This window comes from Macrotis lagotis, chromosome 3, assembly GCF_037893015.1.
Source record: "Macrotis lagotis isolate mMagLag1 chromosome 3, bilby.v1.9.chrom.fasta, whole genome shotgun sequence".
Classification (NCBI taxonomy): Eukaryota; Metazoa; Chordata; class Mammalia; order Peramelemorphia; family Peramelidae; genus Macrotis; species Macrotis lagotis.
In genome coordinates this window covers 95,982,316-95,996,222 of record NC_133660.1, presented here as the reverse complement: position 1 = coordinate 95,996,222, position 13,907 = coordinate 95,982,316, and the positions used below count along the sequence as shown (strand labels likewise).

Sequence of the window (13,907 nt, the reverse complement as noted above, 5' to 3'; positions counted from 1 at the left end):
ATTAAAAGAAGTATCACCCATAATATAACCTGCTCCAAACTCTATGCCTAGGTATAGGACAGGAATATATGAACCATGAACATAATAATAATAATAATAATAATAATAATAATAATAATAGTAATAATAATAATAATAAGAAGAAGACAATAAATTCAATTTTATTATAGAGAAATTGAATTCCAAAACCTCAACTCTGAAAAATAAAAATAGGATTAGCAATTAAGAGTTCCTGAACCCGCAAAAAAGTAAAGATTCCCTCATCCACAAGTAACTTATCACTAACTGTGGATATAGCAACACACGTGTGTTAATGTGAGTATACACATTTTATTATTATGTGGATATGCATACAAATGTGTATATGTATGTGTGTAGATTTATACATATATATCATAATTACACAAATTCAAATTTTACCTCAGAGATTTACTGCCAATGTGACTCTGAGCAATTCACTTAATCTCCATCTACCTCAGTTTCCTCAGTTGTAAAATGGGCATGATGTTAATAGCATTCACCTCACAGGACTGGTATAAGGAACAAGCACTTAACACAGTTTGAGGAATATGGTAGGTATTTAGTAAATACACTTTCTTATTCCTTTCCCCTTGAATGATACCATAAAAAATATCAGAACAAAACTATTATTTGATGTAGCTTTGAACTACCTGGTTGCAAATATTTAACATGTGATCAAAAGAAGAGCTGTGATGTGGAACTTAGAAAGTTTGATGCCATTAGGAACTAGTGTCAGAAACTAGAAATAGTGTGAGACTTTATTTACTTTTTACAATAAATTGAAAAAAATAATAAAAATCTTTGCTTTTCATAAAATATTGAAAAACATATAAATTGGTATTGCTTAACCATGAAATAAACTAATTAAAGAAAATTTAGCTTATTTGTGCAATAACTGGAAATTAAAATAGTAACCAGAAGATGCTACTCTGAGTAGAAATCAAAGACTATTGAAAATCAGTGTGTTCCAGAAGCAGTAACAGAAACTAATAAGAAAGATATTACTGTGAAAAAATATAAAAACTATTATTAAAACTCAAGAAGACTTCAGCTCAGATGATGATTTAATCCAATATTAGTATTCACCAGAGTTCTGGGAAGTTCCATCACATTTACCTCAGTCAATGATGAAATAAAAGATAAATAATAATTGAAAGGTTAAGGAATGATTGAGGCCAAAAGGCAATAAATGCCATTTTATTTTAATGTAGCAGTTTTGGATAGAGAATGGAGTTCTTCAATAGAGGAATGCCTTTGACTGGCAAAGTTTCTATTAGGCTAAGAGTTAGTGGTTATAAAAGATTGCTTACGATCTTCCAAAATATAGAAACTACAACTGAGTCTAAGAAATATTAAGCCAGTAATTAGATTTGTATAGATGTGTTAGATCTAAAAAAATCAATATTCATATAAACAAATGTTCAAATAGAAGATGTATAATTTAAAATTGCCATGCTTTTGAGTTATAAAAGGTTAAAATGTGTATATATATATATATATATATATATATTATTGCATGTACACATGCAATATATTATAGATGAGTTATTTGGTTTTCTATTTTGATGATATAATTATGAGCAGATAGATATTAATGTGTTTGTTTTTGCTTATATGTAATTGTGAATGAAAAAATTTTAGCTGTTGTTTAGTCTGGCATAAATATTTTTCATAATATAAAAACATTTGACAGATTTTGTTGTTTAAAGGATTGACTGATTTTTCATGGACTGCAAAATGTTCTTTAAAGAACTCTGAATTGTTAAAGGGATAAGGTTCTGAAACTATTAGTTGCTTTAAGTTTTGAATGTGACACAAACTAGGAACAAATGGACTTTTCTGATTCTAGGCTTCCAAATTATCCTTCTGCTCAGGCCTACTAACTCATCAATAGCAATAGAACTATCATTTCCAGCTTCAAATTTAGCTGATGTAGCTTTAGAATGTGTCATTTTACCTCTTCTAATCTTTCTGCATACAGATTCTGGATTCTTTCTGCCAATGACCTTAAATGAAATTAGAATTAGAAATCCAACACTCATTTTCTGTCTAGTATCTGGTGTCTACATGTCCCTAGTTTATGTATATCACATTCAAAGTGCAACAGCAACTGATTGTGGTTGCTCAAGGACTACACTGGTGAGAAGGTAGAGTATAATTCCCCTCAGAAGATTTATGATTAGGACTCTTAAGAAAGTATGAATATAATTACATAATGGAGTAATCTTTTTCTATGAAGCTAGGCTGGCTATTGTGAGAGAAAGTTAATGAGAGAGGGACAATCCAAGGAGTAAATACATGTCCATATGTCCAGGTGAGAGGCACTTTCAGTAGGATTGCACAGCCATGTACCTGTTATATGAAGTCTTCCACAATCTGGAATGTCTCCAGCCTTATGTATTCCAATCCTAGATGCTCCTTACTTTACCCAAATTGAACTGTTTCTCATCTTCTGATAGATATTCTGGAAATTCTCATGAAAGTATCATAGCTTGCTCTGTTCCCTATGATCACAATGTCTTTTCTCCAATCTCTACCTTGCTGTCATTTTGCCCATTTTTAAAAGCCTGATTCAGTTGCCAGCTCTCTGAGATCCTTCTTTGATCCGCTCCTGTGTAAATTTTCTTACATTGACTTCACATTAAATGTTGCTTTTTTTTCTTTTCTTATGCACTTATCACACATTCTTTTGTACTGTAGGCATTTTTCATGAATCCTTCTACTTAACTATAATTTCCTAAATAATAGGAGTCAACTCTTAACTAAAACTTTTAACTAACAATTTCAAAGCAGATGTATACAGCAGACATTTAATATCTATTTTTGAATGAGTTGAAATTTTTTCTGTTCATAATTCTTAAGTCTAAATTCAAGACACCAGAAATTTACTGTTAGGGAAATCTTGAATAACTTAGAGAAAAATCATGATTTTAATAAACTTAAATTCTTTAATCTCTTATAGATATTTTCCTATTTCACAATTATGTCTCCAGATTTTCATGATAACACTATAACCATTTTATTTTGATTTTATTTTGTACAAAAGCATAAATTAATTTTGTTCCAAATAGCTGAATATAACAAATATAGCAGATGTAATATATATGTCAATGTATATGATTATATATTTAACTGAATTTTCTATATTAAGCTAACCTTTTGAGAAAACAGTTAATCAGCTTCTTTTTGAAAGGATGTCTGCAAGGAAGTTTCACAAGGATGGATTAAGGAAAGGTGAAAGAAGCATATTTTGTGAAAAACATTTGATGAAAAAAACAAAAGACATCAATAAAGTTTTAAATTATAGTTTTTATCTGTTTAAGGTGATACACTAATTCATTTATGCTTTTAAAAAGTGGTAAAGATTTTATGTGTCAAATTTATGAAGTCTGAAAAGTACTGTAAGCATTTTGAAATCATATACTATTTGGCAGAAAGCAGAAAAACATAGCCAAGAGGACTAAAACTTTACACCACCACATATGCACAGATACACACACAAGCACACACACATCACACATATACACATTTGATTTATAGTAGGAAAAGGTCTCCTAAAGCTAATTTTGTATTCCAAATACTTCCTTTTTAAAACTCTGTGCTTCTGAAAATTGAAATGCTGACAATATCCAAAATGAATTTTATAAAATTGCTATTTCCTTCCTTAAAAATTAAGTTTGTTTTAAGTTTCCTAGGATACTTTATGATATCAAATGACATTGCCATATATTGCTAGGAATCAGAATTCACTATTAAAATCTTGGCCAATCTACAATGAGAGAGAGAAAGAGAGAGAGAGAGAGAGAGAGAGAGAGAGAGAGAGAGAGAGAGAATATACGAATATAGTTTATAATATAAAATATTAAATATAAATAGAATATAAAATATAATTTATGTTGTATATATAGCATATAATATCAATGGAGAAATAGTACAGATGATGATGAAGATATTTGTTCTTCATTCTCAAAAATACCATAACATCAGGGAGGTGTTGACATAACAAGCACCTGAATTGCATTTCAGTGAGGGTGTGCTGTGCTAAGTCACCAGCCAGCCTCATTTTCTCCTAAAGGAAATATCTGGGTCCAGGAGCCAAATGTGAATGAGTCTGAACAAAAGAAAATCAGAGTTGAATGACTTGCCTAAGGTTACCCATGAGGTCATACCTTTAGAATAGTAAAATGAGAATGATGAATTATTGTTTTAATCTGCAGTTGTTAATGAATTCCCATGAGGCTCAGATATAAATATTTTCTTTGGTGGATGAAATATGCACCTTTGCTTCCAGACCCTTTTTCTCAACTGAGCTTCAGTCCCATATTACAAATTGATTTTATATTTCAAGTTAGATGTCTTGGAAACATCTCAAAAACAAGATGTTTAAAGTTCAATTTGCTAGTTTTCTCCCAAATGCTATACTTTTCTAAACTTACCTATTTTTGTGGGTATAGGGTGTGCTCAAGGAAGACTGGTACCTCTGGTATGAGAGTAGCTGAAGAATTATCATGGTTGTTTTCTATCTTGGATGCCCACCTGAGACACTTACCTCTCACCTATGACTCCAAGAAGCTGTAGCATGCACAGTGGCCACATCATTTCAGTAGATTTGCTAGACCAATTTGAGGATAACCGAGCAGTCTCAAACCCATCAGTGGTTTGAGTTGGGGGAGTGAATGAGAACAATTTTTTTCCAGTGGTCAAGAAGGCAGCTGAAACAGGTTCTGTGGAGTGTTTAAAGTTTGGTTAGTTATCAAAGATGTCTAGGTCTCCCATAGCTTCTACAGCCATCACCACTTGTTTTGAACCTGTCTTGTCACTCTACCATGATGACTCTGGAAGAGAGAGGTTGATGAAGTGGTGCAACTTTACCTCAATTGAATCCAATTTATGATGCACAAACCAAAAACATCACCCATACCACTTTGTCATTCCTATCTTAAAAACCTATGTGACAGGAAGTGATGAAGCAGCAGGTGTAGATGCATTGCCAGCTGTAGTCACAACCCTGTACATAGGCAAGCCAGGTCAGAGTTTATTTTTGTTTGTTTGTTTTGGTTTTTATTCCCCTCCAATGGAAGCAGTAGAAGGATTTAGACCCTGGGTCTCTGAGCAACCCGTTTTAGGACTGCACTGTTCACCTCCTAGTATGAGAAAGGGGCTAGAAAAGGTGCCCTAAAAATTGTCTGATACCATGGTATATGGAGAGACCACCCTACATTTGAAACAGCAAAAAATGTACAAAAACTTCTTCAAAGAAGATACAACTCCCCATCATTTCATGGAATGTGTACCACTCATAGAAAACATAAGATTCAGTTGACCTGGAAGACTATTAGCTCTTGTTACAAAAGAACTCAGCAGATCACTTCCAAATAACAGCCCTGAGTGAAATGACTAGCAAATGAAGGTCAGCTCCCTGAAGTAGAAGCTGCATGCACATTTTCTTTTTTTTTTGAGTGACCACAGTGAAGGAGATTGCTGTGAATCTGAGGTAGGATTTGCAATCAAAATTAATCTGTTCAAGAGGTTTGAATGTCTCTCAAAAGGAGTGAGCAATTGCCATTCTCCAGGGAGATAATCACAATAGGTGACCTCATAGAACTTTCATTATCCATGGTGCTGAAAGAGGGATTGTGATAGGATGGTGTCAGATGATTTTCACATAGTGAATGAAGACATGCTGGAAGACCCCCACAAGAAGGAAGAGGATGAGTTGCAAAAGAAGGAGGTGAAAAAGGATAGCCTGAGCATTACCAGTAACAACACCAGTACCAACACCAGCACCAGCACCAGTGACACTAGCAACAGTGGAGGAGGTGGCACCAATGGAAAAGCAGAGTGGGGAGACAAGAAAGAAGAAAAGGAACCACAGCCATAACAGAAGCAAGGATCAGAAAGGCGGTCAGAGCCGAGATAAGGACCGACATAGGTGGAGAAATAGCTGGAGCTGAGATTTGTGGTGTGAAGAGAGTGTATGCCTCAGGAGTCCACCCCTTGCTACTGAGCGCAGATATGGACACAGAAAGAGCCTCCGGTATAGAGAGAAGAGCCCTGCTTGGGACCCTATTGATAATCTGAGCTCAGAGGAACATGATGCCCGCACAGGTATACAGGTGGCTACCCAAATTCAACCAGAAATCTAGGGGAGTTTTTTTTCTGCTTTTGGCAAGGTACATGTTATATATATTATCTCAGGTCACAATTCACATTGTTCTAAGGTCATTGCCTATGTGGAGTTCTGGGATCCAATCACTGCCACCAGTAATTGGATTCACAGGGCAGTGGCTGCTGGGTGTCCCTATCATTGGGCAAGCCTCTCAGGCTGATAAAAACTGCTTGGAAGCCATGGCCAATAATTTTCTGAAGGGCAGTGGTAGTCCCATGCAACTCTATGTTGGATCTCTACACTTTAATGCCTTTGAGGATATGTTTAGAAGCATCTTTGAGCTCTTTGGTAAAACTGATAATATTGTCCTGACGAAGGACCCAGATACAGGCCACTCTAAAGGCTTTGGATTCTTAACCTTTTCTGATTCAGAGTATGCTCAGGGGGCATTGGAACAATTGAATGGCTTTGAGCTTGCAGGGCAATGTATGAGGGTGGGTCATGTGACTGAGTGACTAGATGATGGGACAGATATTACCTTCCCTGATGGTGGTGAGGAGCTGGATCTTGGTACTGCTGGTGGGCAACTGTAGCTCATGGCCAGGTTGACTGAGGATTCTGTTATTTGCCTCCCAACCACAGCTGCTGCTGCTGCCTAGGTTGCTGCCCTGAAATTAAATAGAGTTATTCCCTTGGGAGCCCTGAATCCTGCAGCCCTGACTACTCTTAGTCCAGCCCTGAATCTTACCTCCTAGGCCATTGCCTCTATCCTTCCAGTTCTCAAGCCTCTTTAACCCATCCCAGTTGCTTTCCTGTGTCTCCGGGTTCTGCCACCTACTTACTCATTGTCTGCCCCTCCACAGCCCTCTTCTCCCCTCTGCCATGGACCATGCCAGCCTGTGTGCACAGACATTGGCTCTAGGGCAAATGGGGACAACACTGGACACCAGAAAGAGCAGCTACTCCATGGCCCCACTGGGAATGGACTCTGTGCTGAGCAATGCCCCCAGCCTGGGGGAGCAGAATCTGTACATACATCAAATACAAGTGTCTCTCTACATATCATCAAAAAAAAAAGGAGTGAGCAATAGGTTCAGGACAGTGTGATTGCCACTTGCAGGAAAATGCCATGCCATTAATCATCAGTGCCTATGCTTCCACCCTGACCATCATGATAAAGTCAAAGAAATTTTTTTGTATGGACCTGGAGACACTTATCATCATCATACCAAAAGAGGACAAGCTTATGGTGGTAGGTGACTTTCATGCTAGAGTAGGCTCAGACTATCAGACATGGAAGGAAGGAGGAGTTGGAATGAAAAGTGGTGGAAATAACAGTAGCTGTTGTGCATCACCTGACCTCATCACAAACACTGTCTTCCATTAACCTAAAGGCAATAAAACTTCCTGAATGTACCCTCACAACAAACAATAGCATCTACCAGACTTAATGATAGTAAGGAAATGAGATAGACAGGATATGAGAGTGACAAAGGCAATGTTAGTTACAGACTGCTGGACTGATCGCAGACTCATCCTTTCCACGCTAAATATTCACATTCAACTGAAGCTGCAAACTCAAGGCAAAATGACTACTAGAAGAATTAATGTCAAGATGTTAGAGATTTTTCTCTGTTTGGGATGAGTTTTTGCTAATTTGGAGAAAGAGGTGAGCCAACACATAATGACAACAGTGGAGCAGAAAACAGATAGGCAGCTTTCAGAGATTTGGTGTTCAGCACTGCATTTGTTCATTGGGTTCAAATAATTGCAAATGTAAAGACTAATTTGAAGAAAATTTGCAGGAAATACAGAAGCTGCTAAATGAAAAACAAGAATTCCACAGGGTTTGTCAGCAGATGGTTCATCTGTTTCTATGAAGACAATATTTAATTTCAGTAAAATTAAAAGTGAAGCTTTGAGAAATATTGGGGGTTCTTGGCTGAGTAAGATGATAGATTAAATACAGTTAAATGCAGTTAGTACCAATTCAAAGTGCTTTTATGATGCCCTGAAAACTATTTGTTGGACAAAGACATATGGTACTGTTAAACTCCTCAGTGCTGATGGAATCATATTGATAAGTGATAATGACAAGATCCTAGAGAGAAGGGCCGAACACTTCCATAGCATTCTTAACAGATCATCATCAATCAAAGAAGTCATTAACTATTTAGTTCAAGTTGAAGACAATCTGTCCCAAGCCAAAGCTCCAATTAAAGAAGAGATTTTGAATGCCATTAGTCTCCTTTCATGTGACAAAAGTGCCTGGTGATGATTCTATGGCTATATGTCATGAAGAGATTATCTACCAATAGTTCAAGGCTGCCTTCACTGTCCAACTCTATAAAGGCAAAATGAAGATATTGTCCTATGACAATCACAGGGATGTTTCTTTTTTAGTTATTGCTGGTAAGAGTCTTACCAGAATCCTTCTTAATTGGTTGATCCTTCACTTGGAAGATAGTCACATTCCTGAGAGCCAGTGTGACTTCAGAAAAGGTTGAAGAACAGTAGATATGGTGTTTGCTGCCCAACAACCCCAGGAAAAATGTCAGAAACAGAACAGAGATCTGTGTACAACATTTGTAGATCTGACTAAGACTTTTAATACTGTCAGTCTTGTGTTTATGGAAAATTATGTCAAAATTTAGTTAATGGAGAAGTTCATCATTATTGTATGTCAATTTCATGATAGCATTCTTGTCTGAATTCTGAATAGTAGATGATGCTCTGGAGATTTCTCAGCAACCCATGAAGTGAAACAAGGATGTGTCCTTGCTCCTATGCTATTTGGCATGATATTTTCAGCCATATTATCAAACATCTTCAATGCTGATGAACATGGCCTCAAGGTCAGCTACTGCACAGATAGCAAATTCTTCAATTTGAAGAGGCTACACGCCAAAATGAAAGTTGAGGGAATGTTATTGCATGGTCTTCTGTTTGCAGATGATAGTCCACTCAGTGCAGCCTATGAAGTTGTGATGCAGTAATGTATGGATTGATTTTCTGCCTGCTTATGTTCATTTTGACCTAACAACACCAAGAATACACAAGTTATCCATCAGTCAGCACCATACCATCCATATGTGGAAGTATTGAGTACAACAAATGGAGACGTTTTGAATACTGTGCATAAGTTTTCTTACCTTGGCAGTGTTTTTCCCATGGATTGATAAAGAGGTTAGCACATGCATTGCCAGAATTAGCTCACTTTGGGCGAGGTTCTGAAAGAAAGTGTTGGAGAGAAGAGACCTTAGCCTGATAACCCAACTCTATTGGCCTTATTGTTGTATGATTACCTACACAGTCAACCAGACCCATGTTAGGAAATGATTCAACTTCCATTTAAATTGTCTTATGAAGATTCTGAAGATCATTTAGCAAAAGATACCAGACACTGAGATCCTTTCTTGAACTAAACTACTATGCATTCACACATTACTACAGAGAGTGCAACTATGCTGGTCTGGTCATGTTATTAGAATGACAAACATACACTTGCCTGAAACATTATTTTATGGAGAACTCACACAGGCCAAATACTCTCAGAGGGATCATAATAAACAATACAGGACACCCTGAAGGTCTCTCTTAAGAACTTTGCAATTGGGGTAGCTAGGTGGCACAGTGGATAGACCTGAGTTCAAATTTGGCCTCAGACACTTAATAATTACCTGTGTGACCTTGAGCAAGTCACTTGACACCATTGTCTTGAGAAAAAACAAGTAAAAAAAGAACCTTGGAATTGATTGTGTAGCATGGATGACACTTACACAGTACTGCCCAGCATGGCATGCCCTCAACAGAGAGACTGTTGCACTTGATAAGGGAGGCAGAATTGAAGCAATTCAAAGGAAATGTGACAGCCATAAGTTTAGAGTAAACAACCCAGTTAGTTGTTCACATGGACTAGTTGTGCCTGACCTGTAGTAGAGCATTCTGAGCTCATATTGTTGTGCTTGGTCACAATCGAATATACTGTAACTCATCTCTAATATAGTGGTATTGATTTGGTCTTCAATAAGGAGGGACAAGAACCACACAACTAACCATTTTTTTTGGAAGTCCCCACCAAGCTGCTAGGTTCCTGACATTGGAATCATCTTTGACTCCCCACTCTCCTTCATGCCATATATTCAATCAGTTGTCAAAACTCTCTATTTCTATTGTCAACATTTCTCACATCCTATACCACAACTTTTACCTTAGTTCAGATTTTCTTGACCTCTTGGATAAAGTACTTCATAAGTTTTCTAATTGTTCTCTTTATTTCTTGACTATTTGTCTATTACAGTTTATCCTACATAAAGTTGTCAAATTCTGCTAAATTGTGTGTATTTTTGACCCACTAACACTGAAAAATTAAAAAAAAAAGAAGTGAAGGAGTTAACTATGCAAAAATATATACAGTATCATAGAGAACTAGGTAAAATAAGTACATCCCTATCAAATGGGGAATGACCTTTCAGCAACATAAGAAGCAGAAAACAACATCTTTTGGGGAAGGTGCAGAGTAATGGAATTTATGCAAAAAAAGAAGAGAGGATAGAAATGGGCATAGACTGATTTTAAAATTTCTTCAATTAGTAAAGAAAATTGGACATGGACAAACAAGGGAATGTTACTACAACATATAAATGCATTATATAATGTTATGTTATTATTAAATGTATAAATGAGATATAAATATGTTTGCCCATAAATGAGTATTAACACGCATATATGTGTGTGTGTGTTGTATGTATTTACATACATAAATATGTATATACAAAGAAATATCCTGTTTGTTCCTGAAAATGTTTATATTTGATTTTAAAATTTACCAATTAATAAAAACATTTTAAAAATAAAAGGAAATGCTATCCAGGTAATTTGGGAATTACACAGTTTGATGATATAGGGAACTCTCATAGCTTCAAGAATGGGTCACAATGTAGCTGTCAGCAGAAACAGGTTTTCTTGGTGTTAAATAGCCTGTGTAGGCATATTCTCTGAGTAGTTTGCTCTGATTCCACATTTGCACTTAAAAAAAGTATGATGTATTTGGAAACTTTTTGAAGTTACCCTCACCACATAAAAACCTCTTCTAGCTAAGGAAAACAACTAAGCAAAACCAACAGTGTGGAGTTTTTTTTCTGAAAATGCTTAAAACTTTCCATATCTGTAGTCCTCATAGCCTTTCAATTTTAACTGTTTTTTTTTTAATTAGCAGAGTTTTTTATTTTTCTCTCCTGGCCTTCAACTCTATTGAATAAAGAGATAAAAAGATAAGCAAATACATTGCAATGAGTCAAATAAATCAATATATTCCCTCTTTGGCTGTTTAAAACTGTGTATGTTTCATTCTGGATCCAATAGTTCTCATTTATATTTTAATAGGTTTTTCAACATTCATCCACATGCATATGCATATATTTAAGTTAAATAATCTCCTTCCACCCTCCCTTCCCATTCCTCTCCAATCAGCAGTGAAAAGTCAGGTGAATATTGTACATACACATATATAAATTTTACAATTGTGTTAAACATATTTACAGATTTGGCATTTTCAGTATGAGAAATTAGGATCAAGGAGAAAGAAAGAAAACCATGAGATAGGAAAGACATACATAAGAAAAATTTGTAAACAAGTAAATGGGAAGTTCATCAGATTCTGAAGGTTTGTGATTTATTTTACTTTGTTTTGTTTTTCATTCTCTGGGGATAGAATTGTCATAGTTGATCTAACACAGTTGTTCTAACTCTCTGAACTGCTTAGAGGAGTGGCTTCCATCAAGGTTGATCATCTCACAATATTATTAATGTGTACATTGTTTTCTTGATTCTGCTCCCTTCTCTCTGCATCAGATACTACATGTCATCCCATGCTTCTCTAAAGTCTGATTATTTATGCTTTCCTTTTGAAAAGTAATATTCCATAGAATTCATATACCATAACTTATTCAACCACTCCCCGATTGATGGGTATCCCCTCAATTTCCATTTCTTTGCCACTACAAAAAGAACTGCTATGAATATTTTGGAACATGTAGGACTTCTACCATTTTTGTGATTTCTTCTGGATATAAGCCTAGTATTTGAATTTCTGGATAAAAAGGAATGCACAATAAAAAAGAGCAATAAAGCTCTTTGGGCATAGTCCCAGATTGCTCTCCAGAATGGTTGGATCAAATCACATTTTCACCTGCAATGCATTAAGGTCCCAATTTTCCTATGACCTCTCAAGCATTGATCTTTATCTCTTTTGCCATCTTAGCCAATCTGATAGTGTGAGGTGATACCTCATAGTTGTTCTAATTTGCATTTCTGTAATCAGTAATGATTCAGAACATTTTTATATGACTATATATAGCTTTAATTTCTTCATTTGAAAACTGTCTATTAATATGCTTTGAATATTTATCAATTGGGAATGACTTGCGACCTTATAAATTTGATTCAATTCTCTATATATTTTAGAAATGAGACCTTTAGGGGCAGCTAGGTGGTACAGTGGATAGAGTACCAGCCCTGGAGTCAGGAGGGCCTGTGTTCAAATATGGCTTCAGACACTTATTCATTGCCCAGCTGTGGGGAAAGTCACTTAACCCCATTGCCTTGAATAAATGAAAATTAAAAAAAAATAAATGAGACTTTTATCAGAACTCCTTGTTTTGAAGATTGCTTCCCAGTTTTCTGTTTTCCTTCTAATTTTGGCAGCATTGGTATTATTAGGGCAAAAGCTTTTCTAGATAATATAGTCAAAATCACTCATTTTGCAGTTTATAATGTAAATTATTTCTTGTTTGGTCATACATTTCTCTCCTTTCCATAGATCTGATAGAGTATTTCATTGTCTATTAATTTATCTATGTTGTTGCACTTGATGTATAAATACTGTATCTCTCTTGACCTTATTTTGATATAGGGTGTGAGATATGCATCTATGCCTAGTTTTTGCCATTCTATTTTCCATTTTTCCCATTAATTTTTGTAAAATCATGAGTTCTTATACTTGAAACTAATGCATTTGGCTTTGTCAAATAGTAGATTATTGTAGTCATTTCCTACTGTTTCTTTTGAACTGATCCTAATCCACTGATCCATTACACTATTTCTTAACCACACCAGGAAGTTTTGATGATTACTGCTTTATAGTATAGTTTTAGATTTGGTAGAGCTAGGTCACCTTCTTTTACATTTTTTTCATCAATTCTCTTGCTATTCTTGACTTTTTCTTGCTCTAGATGAATTTTATCACTATTTTTTCTAGCCTATAAAATAAGTATTTTGTAGTTTGATTGGTATGGCAGTAAATAAGTCATTCAATTTGGGGAGAATTGTCACTTTTATTATATTAACTCAATATAACCACGAGCAATTGACATTTTGTTTGGAACTGTTGTGTGTGGGAGTAGTGTAAATTTTCATCACCTGGTGTCCTCTATCACCAGAGCATTATTTACTGCTTGATTGTAGAGTGCCACAGGAGTGGGACCAAGGACTGGGGAGGATATTTAAGCACTTGTATTTGGTTTGATAAAAGGAGACCTTGGAGATCTTGGAGAACTTGGAGAACTTGTCCTCCTTGTGTCCTGCCCCTTCAACGTGCACCTGGGTAAGGATAAGCTAGCTGGCAGGAACATAACACTTCCTGAACTAGTCTAGTCTAGGAATACAACAAATGGTGCCTGCACAGGGACACAACGGTGGAGCTATCTGAGTGGAGTCCAGGATAAGGACCAGTAGATACAAGCAAGAGAAATTCTAGGCAACATTCGAGAGCAAAAAG

General features: G+C 35.8%; 1 pseudogene; it reads left to right on the top strand.

Annotated features, from left to right (window-relative positions):
- Window positions 1–5,665: 5,665 nt before the first annotated feature.
- On the top strand, window positions 5,666–6,350 carry LOC141519168 (putative RNA-binding protein 23; annotated as a pseudogene).
- The last annotated feature ends 7,557 nt before the right edge of the window (window positions 6,351–13,907 follow it).